This window comes from Triturus cristatus, chromosome 7 (genome assembly GCF_964204655.1).
Source record: "Triturus cristatus chromosome 7, aTriCri1.1, whole genome shotgun sequence".
Classification (NCBI taxonomy): Eukaryota; Metazoa; Chordata; class Amphibia; order Caudata; family Salamandridae; genus Triturus; species Triturus cristatus.
In genome coordinates this window covers 1,296,836,572-1,296,854,922 of record NC_140590.1, presented here as the reverse complement: position 1 = coordinate 1,296,854,922, position 18,351 = coordinate 1,296,836,572, and the positions used below count along the sequence as shown (strand labels likewise).

General features: G+C 43.3%; 1 protein-coding gene across 1 annotated transcript in view; it reads right to left on the bottom strand.

Moving 5' to 3' along the window:
- Positions 1–18,351, bottom strand: part of LOC146811932 (uncharacterized) — a 221,331-nt gene that overhangs the window by 102,549 nt on the left and 100,431 nt on the right. The window lies entirely within an intron of this gene.

Below are 18,351 nucleotides of genomic sequence, written 5' to 3'. Positions count from 1 at the left end.
GGAACCTGCTTGCAGCCCCACTGCACATGACACCCCTCAAGTAACCTAAACTATAACCTCGCAGCCTGGAGGGTTCTCTAGGTAACAGTGGTGAGGTGGCCCTCATCTTTGCAACTCTCAGCACGACTGCAGCGATTTCTTGAGGCACTGGGTCAACACCCTGGGTGCCTGCTGAAGACCGACCCTACTGCTCCCAACCTCACTACCAGAAACCTCTGGGATTAGGAACCTGGATTGCCCGGTTCGGACCACACACCTTCCTGTAAGAAGACGCAGGTTACAACAAAGACACCTTACTGTCGAGACACAGCTCCTTGCTGGATGGGGGCTCTTCCACCACCAACCTGCTTGTACTCACAAGGGAATAAGGCCACTCACCATCAGCCATTGAACTTGAAGTCATCTGCATATTAAGACTGTGCCACATAGAAGCTAAGCCCTTCATCACTCCACTACTCTCCATTGACCCCAGTCAGTTTTCAACCCTTGAGATGGGAAGAACAAGGGAAATATCCATCCCTCGCATCAGCCTATTCCTCATCATCACTAGGAGTAATTGCTACAGGGAGGAGTAAAAGGACCGCTCGCTAAAGGACATGCTCACTAAACCCAGTGGGCCACGGTGTGGAGGCCACCCATTACTCCCAGCAACTGAACCCACACTAGATAGTGTTGAGACAGATGCTCCAGTAACTCGCTTCTTCTTGTAGGCACTTTTTGCTTCCCTCAGGGTGGATCGCCAAACCCTCAAGAGGACCTCTCCAGCGATATCAGGGCAGTCTGCTAAGACCTGGAGAGCCTGGGCGACAGAGTTACCTCCTTGGAGGAGCACAACCTAAGCTGAGATGAAGAGACTGATCAGCTGCAACAGGAGGTTATCTGCCTAAAAGATCAACAGCTCAACTGCAAGCCCATGCTGAGGACTTAGAAAATAGGTCCAGACGCAACAACATACGCATCAAAGGCATATCGACTGGAGCTGAAGGAACTGACATAACTCTGTTTGTTACAGACCTCTTCAGATTGATTCTGGCAGCATCTCCGAAGCTTGATATCAAAGTGGATAGATCACACAGAGTAGGCCCCAAACAACCTGACTCGGCACTACCAGTGGATATACTAGTTTGCGTCCACGATTTTCCATTGAAGGAACATATCCTCAGCGCAGCCAGAGACCAGCACCCAATACAGTTTAGAGGGCAAGCGCCAAGGCTGTACCTGGACCTAGTGGCTTCCACACTTCAGAAACACTGGGAGTTTTGCCCAGTCACGACCCATCTCCAGAGTAAAGACATACCATACTCATGGGGGCACCCTCAGGATCATCTTCTGCTTAAATGGAAAGATTCACTAACTCCGGTCTCTTGAAGAGATGTGCCAGTTGCTTGGCATTGACAAACCCCTCACAATGGCTCTCAGTCCAGCTGGCGACAAGGGGGAGTCCTGCAGCACCAGAGGGGGCGGAAAACCAGAACTTCACCGACAAGACTCCATCCTGATCCATTGACCATAGCCAAAGAGATGCAAGCAGTGTTAGAGATGCTCTCCGGTGACACCTCTGGTATAGATGAGACATGAGCCTAGCTGCGATGTTGTTTTTCCATTCTTCAGGTGGATGGATTGGGTGGGGGGAAGTGACAGAATTTCCAGGCCACTAAACACTCTCCACCATTTCATCCAAACTGGGTACTGACCCTGAAAATTGGCTCCATTGAACTATGTCTCACTTGTTGTTTGTCTTGTTTTTCTTTCTTCTACAGTTGTGTGGGAGGGAACCAGTTTAAAGTGGCCACTTTCTTGATGCACCAACCGGTTATGCTCTAAGTAATCCAAGACTTCAGTCCCATGCACCTAGCGCAGACATATACCCATATCTCAAGCAACTTCACAGCTCACTCATTCTCCCTTTACAAAGCACCATCATCTACAAATTCTTACCCTTAATGTGAAGTGTCTTAATAGCCCAGTTAAGCTCCAGTCTATCTTGTCCTACAATGAGAACTCCAGTTCGCATATCTCTCTTCTCCAGGAAACACACCTGGTTACAAGCAACTGGCACAGGATGCTCTTGTGGGCTTTCCTGCAACAACTCTCCTCCTCCAACCTCTCTGAGACAACGGGAGTAGCGATTTTAGTGTCCTATTCCTTCCAGGGCAAGATAGATGCCAAGCAGACTGAAAACAGGGAAAGATTGCTGGCTTAATCGGTGACCCTGGGAGAGTACACTTTCACGCTGGGGACCATCTACACTCCCAATGAGGGACAAGAGCATTTCCTGCACTGCACGGTAATTAAGGTGATGTCCACAAGAGACTGTATGGTGCTAGTGGGAGGAGAGCTTGACCTAGTGTTTAACAATGATCTGGATAGATCAGCGCAGCGCCAAGATCAGACTGGGGCCCTCTCCAGGAAAGGGGTACCTTGCCTTCGCGAGATGGGTCTGGGGGATATATGGTACACATTACACCCACATACACACGACTATACATTCTACTCACACGCTCATGAGACATATGCTCGTATCGACCACTTTTTGGGTATGAAAGACCTTCAGTCTATGGTTGTAAATTCAGAGATAGAACCCCGCTCCCTGTCTGACCACACTGCGGTGTCCCTCAATTTGACATTTCCATAATTACCGTCATCATTCAAAACCTGGCGTAAGCGTGAAACCCTCCTTCATAGGCCTGCCGTGGTCTAGGAAATAATATGGCACTCACAGACTTCTTAGCAATCAACAATACTGCAGATGTTTCTATCTCCACACTGTGAGAAACATTGAAGGCACTGATTAGAGGGTAACTGATAGCTATATCAGCAGTGGTCAATACGCTTTGTAGTGACAAAAGGGAACAACTGACTCGGCAGGTACAGGAACGTGAACACACTCACAAGCATACCAGTGCCGCGAGTCTAGCACCAGTTGGAGGCCGCTCAGACACAGCTAGCAGGCATTGACCTTGATAGAGCAGAGTACGCTGCTTTTAAGCTTCAACACTCCTTTTATATCTAGGAAAACATATGTGGGCGCCTTCTGGCCAATAGACTGAGAGGGCAGAGACAAACAACGGGAGTTAATTCTATCTTAAAAGCTGAAGACTCTGAACTTACTGATGACACCGCCATCGCTATCGCTTTCTGGGATTTCTATTAGGAGCTCTCTACAGAGCAAATTCTCCCTGCAGAGAGCCCAGACCTCCCCTGTCAGAATGCCCATTCTTTGAGACTGACGCTGGAATAGGCAACTGAACTAGATCACCCAATTTGGTTAGAAGAGGTTATCCCAGTCATTGCCTGCCAAAAACTCCTAAAATTCCCAGGCCAAATGGATTCCCTGTGTCCTTTTACAAAACATTCTGCTCGACTCTTGCTCCTCTCCTTACCCGACTGTTCAATTCCATTGACGGCTGAAACTCAATCTCACATTCCATGCTATCAGCCTCCATTGTCTAAATCCCAAAACCCGGCAAGAATAAGCGTCAATATGCCTCCTACTACCCAATATCCATCCTTAATGTGGATATAAAGCTTTCCACCGGCATATTGGTGGCACGTTTAGGCCCTCTCCTACCAGGTCTCATTAACTTGGACCAAGCGGGTTTAATACCACACCTTGAAACCAAGGAGAGGGCCTCTTTAGAGTCCAAAGGGACAGAGCACCTAATAACTGAGAAGTTAAACACAAAATTTCCCTTTGGAACCACTTGGGTATTTTTTATTAGGAACTGAAACAGCTCTTTGTACCCGATTCAGTCATACATCTGCATACCGGGACAACCACTCACATATATACACACAATTAAAGCACTCTACTCAGGATATGAAAATACTTATGCACAAGTTTAATAGTTCAAATCACAGAAAATTCAATTTAACATACAACAATTTTGTGATCAATATAATTCTATACAGAAACAAACCCCCCCTGGAAAGGAAAATTACACAAGACAGAAAATGTTGTCTTTTAGATCGTTAATTTGAGTTTCATCTCAACAACATCCCTGCAGGGCAGCAACTTCCGTCTTCACGGCTGTTGCCTCACATCTAATTTTACAAAACCCTCTGCGACGACGCGTTTCGGTGGTAAAGTATTCATTAGACCACCTTCTTCAGGACTACTATTTTTCTTTCCTGATCCCAATCATTTAATGGTAAAACTGTTTAACCTGACATAGAAACACAAAAAAACAATCAATCAAGGCATGGGAAGCAACATTACTGTTTATCTTTTGTAACACATATTTGCCAGACATTTTTCGTACTTTATTTTGCTCCCAAATGACATTCTATTTGTAAACCGTTGTGGATAAAAACTCTTTGTCATCTTTTATTTATGCTAAAATTTCCCTCAATTTTGTACATGGTTTCATTCGCAATTAATAAGTACTCCCATTTCACATGGTAGAGCTTAACAGTGGTAACCACAATCATTCTAAAACCATTCTTCCCGGTTATATCCACACTCACTCCATTTTTCTTAAAGGACCACTTCTGAAACATCCACTCACTGGTGCAACAGCACTCTGGTTAATGTGGCTTCCATATGATTGTGGAAATGTATTACAACATCTTCAATTTATGGCTGAAAGATATATAAAAGTAAAATTTATCACATAGGATACCCACCTTCCTTGATTGTATCCTTTTTAGGAGTATTTTCAAAAAAACACTACAGTTAGATCACTCAGGATTTGGATTAAAAACCAATTTAAGTAAATAAAAAAGCTAACTAATAAGAACATTCGAAATAGAATATGTATAGTTGTATTATAATCCTTCAGTTATCTTTCTCTCACCTCAATCTTATCGATGTTTATGAGGGGATGGCAAAAATGTCTTTACTCGGACAAACCAGACCCTGTCTCGGTCAGTCTAGAGGGAATGATGGTTCTAAATTAGACACACATGTTTCCGATAATAAATTATTGGTTATTTTTTTATTTATTTAGTACCCTCTATGAGACCTAAATAAGGGATCCCCTTACTATATTTCACCTAGTGGTCCGCAGATAATGTCACCAGGAAAGCAAGAGGGCGTCAAATACCTCTTACCATCTGACACCGGAGCACATACCAGTTGCCTGCAGGTAAACAACAAAACACTGTGTTTGCGTGTGATTATACAGATCTCATGGCTTGATATGGTTTAACTGCTCTCCCATTACCAACACTCAGCTAATTTCTTATATCTCAAGTGGGTGTTACATGCCATTGCAATTACCTGATAGCATACACAAAACACGGTGTTTGCGTATGATTACAAATGTCCCATCGCTTGATGTACTTTTTCTGCCCACCTGTTCTAAGGGCTTGTATGAAAAGAGCCTAGACGAACGTTGTTTTAACAAGCACTGTGAATTCGGGTAATGAAGCGGAGACACAGGAGTATGCAGAACTGGTAGAAATATAGAGGTAAGGAGAGAATCTTTAGATCTGGAATAAGGGGTAGACTCAGGGGTGGTGCAGTATATGACCACTGCAGGATATAATAAGGAAGGCACCTAAATGGAAGCAAGCGTCTAATAGAGAGAAAATAGGGGGCATGTTTTCTTTAAAATACATAAGCCGAATACAAAATCGACTAGTGATTTTACAACCAGCGGAGCCCTTAGAACAGGTGGGCAGAAAAAGTACATAAAGCGATGGGACATTTGTAATCATACGCAAACACGGTGTTTTGTGTATGCTATCGGGTAATTGCTATGGCATGGAACACCCACTTGTGATATAAGAAATTAGCTGAGTGTTGGTAATGGGAGAGCAGTTAAAGCATATCAAGCCATGACATCTTTATAATCACACGCAAACACGGTGTTTTGCTGTTTACCTGCAGGCAACTGGTATGTGCTCTGGTGTCAGATGGTAAGAGGTATTTGACGCCCTCTTGCTTTTCTGGTGGCATTATCAGCTAACCACTAGGTGAGATGTAATAAAGGAATACCTTATTTAGGACTCATAGAGGGTTTTAAATAAATAAAAAATAACCAATAATTCAGTATCGGAAACATGTGTGTCTAATTTAGAACCATTATTCCCTCTAGGCCGACCGAGACAGGGTCCGGTTTGTCCGAGTAAAGACATTTTTGCCATCCCCTCATAAACATTGATAAGATTGAGGTAAGAGAAAGATAACTGAAGGATTATAATAAAAATATATATATTCTATTTAGAATGTTCTTATTAATTAGCTTTTTTATTTACTTAAGGTGGTTTTTAATCAAAATCCTGAGTGATCTAACTGTAGTGTTTTTAAAAAAATACTCCTAAAAAGGGTAGAATCAAGGTAGGAGATTTATTCCTAGAGATACCCTTAAATAAAAATAAAACAACACGGGTATCCTATGTGATACATTTTACTTTTAAATATCTTTCAGCCATAAATTGAAGACGTTGGCATACATCTCCCCAATCATATGGAAGCAACATTAACCAGAGTGCTGTTGCACCGGTAAGTGGATGTTTCAGAAGTGGTCCTTTAAGAAAAATGGAGTGAGTGTGGATATAACAGGGAGGAATGGTTTTGGAATGATTGTGGTTACCACTGTCAAGCTCTACCATGTGAAATGGGAGTACTTATTAATTATGAATGAAACCATGTACAAAATCGAGGGACATTTTAGCATAAATAAAAGATGACAAAGAGTTTTTATCCATAACGGTTTACAAATAATAGAATGTTATTTGGGAGCAAACAAAACTTTGAAAAATGTCCGGCAAATATTTGTTACAAAACATTAACAGGAATGTTGCTTCCCATGCATTGATCGATTGAGTTTTTGTGTTTTATGTCAGGTTAAACAATTTTACCATGAAATGATTGGGATGAGGAAAGAAAAATAGTAGTCCTGAAGAAGGTGGCCTAATTAAAATGTTAGCGTTTAGCACTGTTTTAAGCTACTGTTTAGCACTTCGACCCATTTACACTAACACTCGTTTGGCACATCGGTGTGAAGTCCCAGCAGTACTGTATTTTGTTAATGATTTGTATTACGTGTTTTTTAAGGTCACTATTTGATTACTAGGGCAGTCCTGTTTCCGCGTCAGTGAGTTATTGTGAGTGAGGGGCAGGAGTTTATTTATCATAGCTGTCGGTAGTACCTGTTTTCAACTTCTGGGCAACATTAATTGTTAATATTTTTTAGTCCTACGTTTTTCATTTCTTTGTTTCATAGTGTGTATTCAGTGGTCATTGGATCACAACAGTTATAGTTTTGCGCCTTGTACATGTTGCACTGAGTGACAACTAGTCAGATGACATAGGTTCAATCAGGAGCTCGCTCGTAAGCAGAATTCTGACTAGTGTAAGATGGCGCTCATCAATATAGTCCTCTGTTTGTTTCTAAACACATTCCGCGCGTCGGTGATGATCACGTGAGTTTAAATAGTTACCGCCACAGGGCTAAGTTTGGAACGTTTTACTCAGGGTCGGAACCGGCTACAGAGGATTACGCGGTGTGGAGAATTGAAGTTAGACATTTGGTAAGAGGTTAGTTGTGCAGTTTCTAGTGTGCTGTTCAACCGTTGACAGTGTACTAGACATGTAGTATCGTTGGGGTGGAGCGGTAATGACATTGTTTAAGGGAGTTGTGTATGGTTCTGGGGTCACCTTGTAACGCGGAGCCTTTACATGAAACTTTTTAGGCACAGCGAGCTGGAAGAAGGGAGTGTACATGAGCAGATCGGATCGTAGTTTCTGCACGTCCATTACATTGCCAGGCATTTAAGGTACTACAGTAACTTTTTTTAACTGATAAGGGATTGTTTAGGATTGAAAGGACTATGGACATAACGGTGAATATCGCTTTGTAACACTCTTGTCAGACAGTTGGTGGTTCCTGTGTCGAATTTATTATCCTCCTTTATTGGGCTGAGTTTACTTCAGTTGTGAGGTAACCACGATTATGTTTAGGTGTCTACACCACAGTTTAGAGTTCGTATCACCAAGCACTAAGTATGTCAATTTTCCTATAGATCCAGAGTTCAAGTCGCTGTTGTACAGCAGCATATTGTGGTTGTCGGATGTTTCAGTAACCAGTGAGTGGTGGTTTTCAGAAATGTGGCTTTGTGCACCATTATGGTTCTTTTGTTGCACGCAGACACATCTTATCTAAAATCACGGAGTTGGCTTAAGGTATACCTTGAGTATACTTTCATCATTTTGTTTTTTTCCTTTTTTCCAATCCACGAGCACTGGATGGTCTGTTCTTTTGATTTCATCACGAGTTGCATGACCATGTCTTCACAATCTTTCCTTGCCATGTGCAAGTCTCTACATGTTATTGAGGTCTTTTGGGGCCTTTTCTGAACGCTTTCTTGTCTGTAAATATTCTGTTAGTGCTATAATAGTATTGTAATATGAGTATTTGTTTATCATTTTTACAGTGGCCCCTGAAGAAGGTATGCAACAGATCCCGAAATGCATTGGGCTGGGCTGGTTATTTTCGCCAAAATTGTATTAGATTATTGCATATTAGCAATACAACCCTAATCACATGTTTATTTTTCATGATTGACTTTCAGTTGTTTTATACTTGATCATTCATATTGAACGTGAAAGCTGATACTGTTATTGAAATGATTAGACAGTGCTCGGTTCTAGTAATACTTATACATGTTTAAAACAATTGTGTATTGGTATGCTTTTTGTATGCAAATTGGAGTAGCTTGATTCATGCGTGTGCACCCAGTACACTGGTGAACATTCATCAGCAGAGTCATACTAATTAAAACTTTACCACCGAAACGCGTCGACGCAGAGGGTTTTGTTAAATTTGATGTGAGACAAAAGCCGTGAAGACAGGGAAGTTGTTGCCCTGCAGGGATGTTTTTGAGACGGAACTCAAATTAACGATCTAAAAGCCAACATTTTCTGTCTTGTGTAATTTTCCTTTACGGGGGTTTTTGTTTCTGTATAGAATTGTATTGATCACACTAAGTAGGTGTTTTAACATATTTTTTAAAGTATTTTTATGATGTCATATATGAATTATTGTATTTTAAATTGAATTTTCTGTGATTTGAACTATTAAACTTGTGCATAAGTATTTTCATATCCTGAGTAGTATATATGTGAGTGGGTGTCCAAGTATGCAGATGTATGACTGAATGGGGTAAAAAGAGCTGTTTCAGTTCCTAATAAAAATACTCAAGTGGTTCCAAAGGGAAATTTTGTGTTTAACTTCTTTGATACCACACCACCAATGCAGCAATAATACAAAACACATTTTGCATCTAATTGACAAAGCCCAGCATTCGGATAGGAAGCGGATGCTTATGGCCATTGATGCTGAGAAGGCATTCGACCTGGTCCATTTGCCTTCCCTAAAAGCCATGCTTCAACACTTTGGAGTCGGGGGAGATTTCGTTCATGGGTTCCCAGCACCTATGGGCATCCCAGTGTGACTTTTTGCATGAATGGAGAGACCTTGGTACCGTGCCCCATCTGTGGAGGCACACGTCAGGGGTGGCTCCTCTTGCCCCTACTATTTGCTCTCTATGCAGAGACTTTAGAACAGCGGGTTCAAGTTAATATCAGCATTAAAGGGATCTGCTTCAGAGGGTAGGAGCATATTATTAGTCTATATGCTGATGATGTCCTAGAATCCCTGGAGGAGCAGTATAACTCTCTCCTGGCTTTTCTTGAGGAATTGTCAGACTTTGGGCAAGTAGCAGGATTCCGGGTCAACATTTACAAATCACATGCTATGAATCTCTCACTCTCGACGGTCACTGACACGAGCCTTTCAGCTAGATATCCTTTACAGTGGATGACCAGCTCCAATTTCTACCTGGGCATTCAACTTGCCCGTACGGTTTACGCAACTGCATCACTCAATTATAAGGCCCCACGCCAACAGGTTAAAGCAGACCTGTCTAGATGGAGGCCGTACCGCCTCTCCTGACTAGGTCAGGTAGATGCCCTGAAAATATAATTTCTGCCTATGATTTTGTTCCTATTTCAGGCCTTACCACTTGAGCCGCCCCCTGGGACTATTCAAGTTCTTCAACAAGACATGCATCACTTTGTATGGGCCAACGGTCGCTGCCAAATGTGGAAGGCGAAAAGCTATAGACCACTGGGGTGGGGAGGTTGGGTGTCCTGAATCTCATTAAGTATTATCAAGTGGCACAGTTACGGTTCCAACTCGAACAGTCTCGGGAGGAAGCGGAAAAGCACTGGCTTTTCATGGCTAGAGCAAGCTGGTGACTATGATGTCAGACAGACGCCTGATCACTGAACTATATGGCCTCTTGCTCCCTTCCCTTCCACTGACTAAATCGGCAGGCCAGAGGCGTTGGGAACTGGTGCTGGGACACTCACTGACCCAAACGGAGTAGGACGAAGTATATTACTGGGCACAACACACTGCCCGCAACACAGTAATTGTAAATGTCCAGTATTTGTAAAGCACAAACAATTACCCGAGGGCGTCAAGACGCTGGGGGCTGTCGGGAAGATTAAGCGAGCTATTGCCCACAGTCACATGGTGCTGGGCTGATCTGCCGCTGCGGATTGAACCGTGAGCCCCCAGGTTCCGGAGTCAGCTACCCTGGCCGCTGCACCACACCTCTTACAGTGAGTATCAAAACAACGACAAAAATATCGACATATTGGTACCTCATTCCGATGTGCATACATAAGGGCAATCCCAGACGCACAGTAGATTGCTGGTCCGGCTGCGGATCCCCGGCGACTTTGCTCCACCATCTCTGAGAATGTCTGATGCTCACTCGCTGTTAGACACAACTGCTGTATTACATAGCCACTCACTTCAACACCCAGCTACCCCAATTCCTGGATTACGCAGTTCTGGGACTGCCCAATGAGCTCACCTTTCCCCTTAAATCACGCAGAGGATGGTAGATTACTTTAGGTCTGGGGGCAGCCCTGTAGGTCATTCCAACTCATTGGGGCATGGCCTAGATTTCCACACACTTAGGCTGGCTTCACCGCCTCTGGTAAATATTAGGGATGGAGAGGTTGACTCTGACTCTTTCAGCACAAGGCACCTCATATGCTGAACTCTGGCGCCCCTTCATCACTTTACTATCCACTGAGTTCTGCAAATGAACCTGTCCCAAATATCTCTGCCTTCTTCACTTGACAGACACTGATACTGATCCCTACCACCAGAGCTTTCTTTAGATAGATGCGTCATGGCATATTAGGACCTAATATATATTTTATCACTTAGCACTGTAGTATCAGGGGTTAAGGTGGGGAGAGTTAGGGAACTATAGTGTTTACTCATATCTATGGTAAGTAGATTGAGTGATGCACTCTGTCGGCAATGCTTTGTTTTTACTGTATTTTGAAGCTTAATTTATTTTCTGAAAAAAATTACAAAATTTGTCAGAGTATTTGCCCTTCAGATGATAAATTCATCAGTCTGGCATCTGCTTCAGAGACTATTTCACTGTGTCTCTACAATTTCCAGGAATTAATTCAAGAGGATTTTTGGGAAATTACCAACTTTATCATCTCTGGCTCTTCATTAGACCTTTTGCTGCCTGACGTCTGGAAGAGGGCATTGGCATGCTTGACCTCCCCCTTTCCTAACCTGTATAATAAATCGATCTCCACTGCTCAGGTATCAAATGTATGGAAGATGTCCAGGTCGCCCTAGTTATTTAAAAAACGTAATGCAGGCCAACATAACATGAGCAATTTCTTCCAATATCCCTTTTGTCTTTTCATATCAATCTATTTGGGAAAACAAACATCAATAGGCAAATTTCACAGTTTCTGGAATTGCATTTCAACTTACATCAGGCTCTGTAATGGTTGCGTCTAGGACATGGGACACAGACTGTACTGATATCTATTCTTGAAATGCTGGACGACCAGAGTAATTTGTTGATAGAACATGGTCATTCGATTACCCATGTGCTGTTAAAGCTGTCTGCCATGTTCGATAGAAACTCGCTTGAAAGAGTACTACTTAGGCTTACTGAGATTAGTATACAAGGGGAGGTACTGCAATGGTTTCATTCCTACTTGGAGTCTAGATGCCGGGCCATCCATATACCGCCTTTTTTCTCTGTGTTTAAGACAATATTGAGGGGAGTCACTCAGTCCAACTCTTTTCAATGTCTAATCATGGCCTTTGGCTCAGTTGCGCTGTTCATATGGGGTAAAGTTTCTCAACTATGTTGATGATACTGAGGTTCTGATATCATTTGACAGATCAGATCCACACTCAAGTAGTCAGTTCCTGAACTGTATGCTAGGAATCTGGTGGATAACTCACTCAAATATAATGCAGACACAACTGAGGTATTGTTTTTTCCTTCCCACCAATTTTTGGCCAGCCTTGTGGGGCTCAGCTCCCACTCCACCTAAAACAGTGCAAAGCCTAAACTTTCTTATGGACAACAGCTTGCTCCTTTCTGTACAGGTCAATCAACTTTCTTATATCTCCTTTTCTCTGATGTGCTTACTCTGCAACATGTTGCATATTTTTTCTGTGCAGAATCATCCTTAAGTGGCCCAGGCCCCAATTCCTATTTGCCTGGACTACTGCAACCCCGTATTCCTAGGCTGCACTGGTGGACAGTTAAGGTGTCTTCAGCTCATTCAGAATGAGGATGGCAGATTATCTATCTGTTCAGAGTCATTGGGTTCTTCTACCACCTCTGCACTGAGCACTTCCTAGTGGATGTCAAAGGCCAAACAAGTCACTTTTAAAGCTCTCTGGTTCATCAAGTTTTAAATGCTGAGGTCCAAGGTATCTCCAACATACATTTCATATCTAAATTCCTTCAAGATAACTGCTTTCTGCAGATGTTTTTTGGTTAACATCCCCCAAATTTCAATATTTAAACTTGGGAGCATGTCTTTTTGATAAAAGCCGCCTGATTGTTGTATTCTTTGCCACCATCTTTGAGGAAAACATATAAGTTACTGACTTTTCATAAGGCTTTTCAAGACCTGGCTTTACACTCCGTAATACAACAATCTACATTAGCTTCCACCTCGAGAACGTTTCAAATGTTCTTTATATGGCTAATTGTTAGAAATGGGAGCCTCCAGTTGGCAGCGGCTGACGCCGGTGTCAAATAGTGACCCTTCTTCCCAAGTCAGAGTAAGGGGACTACACCCTTTGATAACCCCTGCTCAACCCTGTGGTAACGTAGCACGAGCAGACAGGCCTATCTCAGAGGCAGTGTGTGAAGCATTTATGACCATACACACTAACCCTGGAAAGACGCTACAAAACGGACACCGCAAGCAAGTATAGAAAAATAGTTTAAGTATATAGGTTAAGCACGAAACGGAGGAATGCTCAAAGAACCACAATGCACATAATTACAGATTCATTCAGGGCGATGGAAGCACTCGTGCGTGCGGGTGGAACAAGCTTAGTTCGAGATCGGGGCCTAGGCGGCCCGGTGATGCACAATGTACCTGGGAGATAAAGGGGGCACAGCGCACAGCTTCACGGGGAAGGTGCGGATGACAGGTGGACTCTCAGCGGCCACAGCTCCTCGGCTGCAGCGGTCTGCGGCGTGCACTCACGCTAATCCTAGGACGGGGTTAGAAGGCGGCGCCCAGTGGCACACAGAGAAGATGGCAAGGTTTGTGACGTAGGGGCTAGCATGGGCACTCAGCGGCACAGCTCTTCAGCTGCAGCGGCCCGCGATAGCAATAGCGATGGTTTCTGCAGCAGAACAAGGGTGGGCACTCAGCGGCACAGATCCTCAGCAGCGGCGGCCCAAAATAGCGGTGGTGACGACTCTCGCAGCAAAGGCAATGCGGGCCTTCGGCTGCAGCAGCCCACAAGAGCGATAGCACTGATTCTCGTAGTATCCTCGTGGTAGGACCAATGCGGGCACTCGGCGGCACAACTCTTCAGTGGCAGCGGCCCACACTAGCGATAGTAATAGTTTTCATAGCAAGGCCAAGACGGGCACTCAGCAGCACAGCTCCTCAGCTGCAGCGGCCCACAATGGCGATAGCAATGGTTTTCGTAGCAAGGCAGACGCGGGCACTCAGCGGCGCAGCTCCTCAGCTGCAGTGGCCCACAACGGCGACAACAATGGATCCCGTAGCAAGGCAAAGGCGGACACTCAGCGGCACAGCTCTTCAGCTGCAGCGGCCCACAATGGCGATTACAATAGCTTCCATGGCAAGTCAAATGCAGCGTTCCCCGCAGTAGAACTAGAGACCCCAGATTTCTCAACAGAGGCCTCACCTGCAGGTAGGATTCCCTTCAAGAGGAATCCGGGCTGCTGATGAACGAAGTCTAATGTCCGTGAGACTTCGGCAGGAGGCAAGCTCAAATCAGGCCCTTGGGTAGTTGCTTCAGTAGATGGATGAAAGTTTCAAAGTCCTTTCCCTCTTGTTACGTGGACAGAGGTTCGTCTTTGCATCCCGAAGTTACACACCACGAAGGGGTTTCAGCTCAGATCTTTATACCCCAAAAGTCTTTGTTCTTGAGAAAGTCACAAATCACTCTACCCGGCCAGAACCAGTTTGGTGTCGACTTGGGTCACTTTATTTACGAGGCGGCATCCTCCCTTTCAGGGAGAAGGGGCCCACCATCAGACGCCCAGTGGGAGGTGGAGCCATCATTCACCTTGCCAGGCACAGCCTGCTCAGATCAAAGGGGTCACCCTCCCCATACTTCAACGGCAGATTCCTCCATTCGACCCAGGTCGGCCTCAGTCTGTCCTGGCCCTCTAAACCAGACGGCCAATACACATACCAAGAAAACACACAGGAAGGTTTAGACAAAAAGATACCTGCTTTCCAAAAGCGGTAGTTGCACACTCGGAATATAAAGACAATCACCACTACCAGATGCACGTTAATATTTGAGGCTCAAGCATACCAAATTTGACTTTCCTAATATGTTCCTTGGCACTACTAAGACTATACTAGTTCATACAGTTAATTTATAATAAGGAGCATTCGCGCTGTGTCACTGAATGGCAGTGGCAAAGCGCCCAGAGCGTCTAACACCAGCAACCACGAAGGAGACAAAAAGTGACAAAAATAGAAGGGAGACCTACGCCAATGGGGCCAGGTCTAACACTAATGGAGTGAACACATTAAAACGAGTTTTAAAAAACTACGCAGTGAACCCCAGCTGGGGTCGATGATAATTCATCAGAAAACGGAATGTATGTTGGTTTAAGTACATTGGAAGGCTGTCCCTGTTTTTTTTATTGTAGTCCTTAGGAAGTACGGTCTTAATGTGTAGTTAATAACACATTACCATAGGGTCGAAACGTTCGACGACAAGGTTCAATGTCCTGCGTCAGTTATCCTACAATAGACAACCAGGATAAAAGGATGTTCTGAACTTTGAAATCTGGACATTTTACAGTATATGTTTTTTCATTGTTTCATGTATTGTGCATATCCTTGTACTCTGCGATCTGTACATTCTCACCATGTGTATGTTATTTTTTTATAAAATACTCCTTTGTCCTGCTCCAGCGGTGAGGGCTTAGTACAACAGCGCACTAGTTGATTTCATTCATTTAAAGATAATACATTTGAAAACTGTTGGTGCTCACGCTTCGTGGTCCACCGCACAACTACCACCCTTATTATACAAATAATCCTCTGAGAGGAGGCTCGCCGATATCAGTTAATAACACAATTAAATGTTGTGATCCTTCTAATAATAGGTCCTCAGACATTGATTTCAATTGAACAAGATCCTCTTCTTTAGGTTTATGTCAGCCGAGAATTATATTCATATTTGGAATGATCGGCGGGATTTATCGGGTCGCGCTGATGGGAATACACACGGAACGAACGATCTGATGTTATGGAAATTGAATAGAGGACGCTAAAGAATTTATCGCGTTAAGTTGGAATTTGTATGGTGAATACTTCTTTTGAAGATATATAATTAAGGAACAGAACGCTGGATTTATAAAAACGAATACAAATTTTGCCCTGATGATGTCCGTTTAGGACGAAACACGTTGGCTGACATAAAAAGCAAAGTTTTGATGCAAATATTGGAATATAATTCTCGGCTGACATAAACCTACTGGAATTTGCTTGTGATTAACTTTTGTTGGATAATCAAATAAAGAAGAGGATCTTGTTCAATTGAAATCAATGTCTGAAGGCCTATTATTAGAAGGATCACAACATTTAGTTGTGTTATTAACTAACATTGGTGCTCCTCCTCTCAGAGGATTAGTTATTTTTTTATATGTTCTATATGTGTTTTTGGGCAGCAAGTCGGAAAATAAAAAAGAAAGAAAATTGCTTGATTGGGAGTACAGTTGGGTAAATGACAATGAATTTACCGAACTAAAATAGTCCTTTGTGTTGTGTGTGATTGTTTTGTTGTTTACACGCTGTTTCAAAACAATTTAGCACACTAGTGGTTGCATTCAGTGCCAGGGGACATAATTGTTAAGATAGTCCCCATTTGTAAAAGGGATCATATTGTGACACTTCTGTACTAATGTTCATTGTTTAATATACTCTCACAATTCTTGGCTAAGAATTGTGTTACCCAACATAACGCCTTGTAGCCTTTAAATGATAAATCCAGGTTCTGAGGGACACGGGCAACCCCATTATAGTTAATGGTTCGTATACGTAACACAGCATAACTCCTAAGGTCAATCCAAAACTTAACAAATGAGAAGTGGGAGAGATTGTGCTCTCTGTTAAACCAGACAATCTGTGAAACAGCCTTCTAATGCACCATTGTACCACCCATGATCACCTAACGTTCAGGAAGATGGTCAAAATCTGCCTCTTCCTGAAACCACAATAGTAGCACCGAATCCAGTACAGCAAATAGAGTTAACCTATAAAGTCCTCTACTAATTCAGATCCTCGCCACGTTACAACTAGTCTAAGTGTTCGAGAGACATATAACAAAATATCAACCTCTCACAAAATAGGAACCCCGGATGCTAAAGAAAGAGAGATACATCGTTACTGGCCACATGACAATATTCTTTGGCAAGGTCTAAATCTGGAAGCTGGCACTCAAAAGCCACCCTTGATGGTGAGAGACAGAAAATAAGGACAAGAAGGCTGATGCTTTGACCCCAATAAGTGTCTGAACATGGTGCAAAGAATGTATGAGGTAGCAACTCTTAAACGCTGTCATCTAGTCTCCTGTAACAGAACTGCTGGGAGGTTGTTTAAGCAATTTCTGTTCATTATTGTCAGATGACATCAGAGGATCAAAACAATGAATAGAAGCCTCTTCTGAATTGTTCTTATTGAAGAAGAAGATGTGCAGAGCGGTCTTGCCAAATTATCCAGTAAGGCCCCCAAACAAACCTAATTATCGCACTAACCAAAAGCCAATTACCACCCCAAAATAGAGAAACATGCTACGTACGAAAAGCAGTCAATGACGTAGGACGCCTTTGAGAATCCAAACGGATGCTACAGTGCAAGCTCTCCCAAGAAGTTGTTTCACTTAGTGGGGGTTTCTGCCAGGATGTTGGTATATATGCATGTATCAGAAAACGACCCCACGGCTTCCTCCTTCAGCCATCAAGCATGTTCTGAGAATGTTGTGGCACCACGCCCTCAACAACACTGCATTCTCGGTTGGGGAGCACCTGCAACCAACCTAGGAACCTTGAGGTGCTTTACAGAAAAAGGCACAGCTGTTTAACATATGCGCCTCATTGGGGATTCGGAACCTGATATCATGTTTTTGTCAGAATCACAAGCTACCACAACTGAACGAGCTGTCCACAAGAGGGCACCAGCATTTTCCTGTGAGCAGTGAGGTTCTGTTGGGGAAAGAGCAGCATTACTACACAGAATGACACTGCTCTTCGTTGTTTGCCATCGTTCCTTCGGTGTATCCTTTTACCATATTTTTCGAACAGCTATTGGGATGTAAATTAAGTTCGGCCCTTTTATGTATTATTTTTACAACACAATTGTTGTGAAGGAAATTAACAACAATATCTTTGCAAATAAATACTGCATTTGGGCGCGTTTTGATTTGATAGTATGCTACTGTGTTATAATGTATCTCATTCCACCCCAGCAATGTTAACCCTCTCATTGAAGCACATCACCAAGGATGAACCAGACTCTCCAGAGACCTGACTTGATGTACGTAGGAGATGGGCCAATGGGATTTGTGGGAACTTGAGTTATGCCACATTTGAGACATTGCAGTTACACACCAGTGATGCACACTGGACTAGAGACGGGGTGAGTAGCTTAAAGGCTAACAGCTTGGGTAAAACACAAACATGGTAGGGATGGTACTGTGTCAAGAAGGCAAGAAAACAGTAGTGTGAATGAAGATGAGTATGGTGAGTGAAAGGATGTTTCCTGTGAAAAAGACTGCCATAGTGGGAGAGAGGTTGGTCACTAGGGTGAAGGCAGGTAAC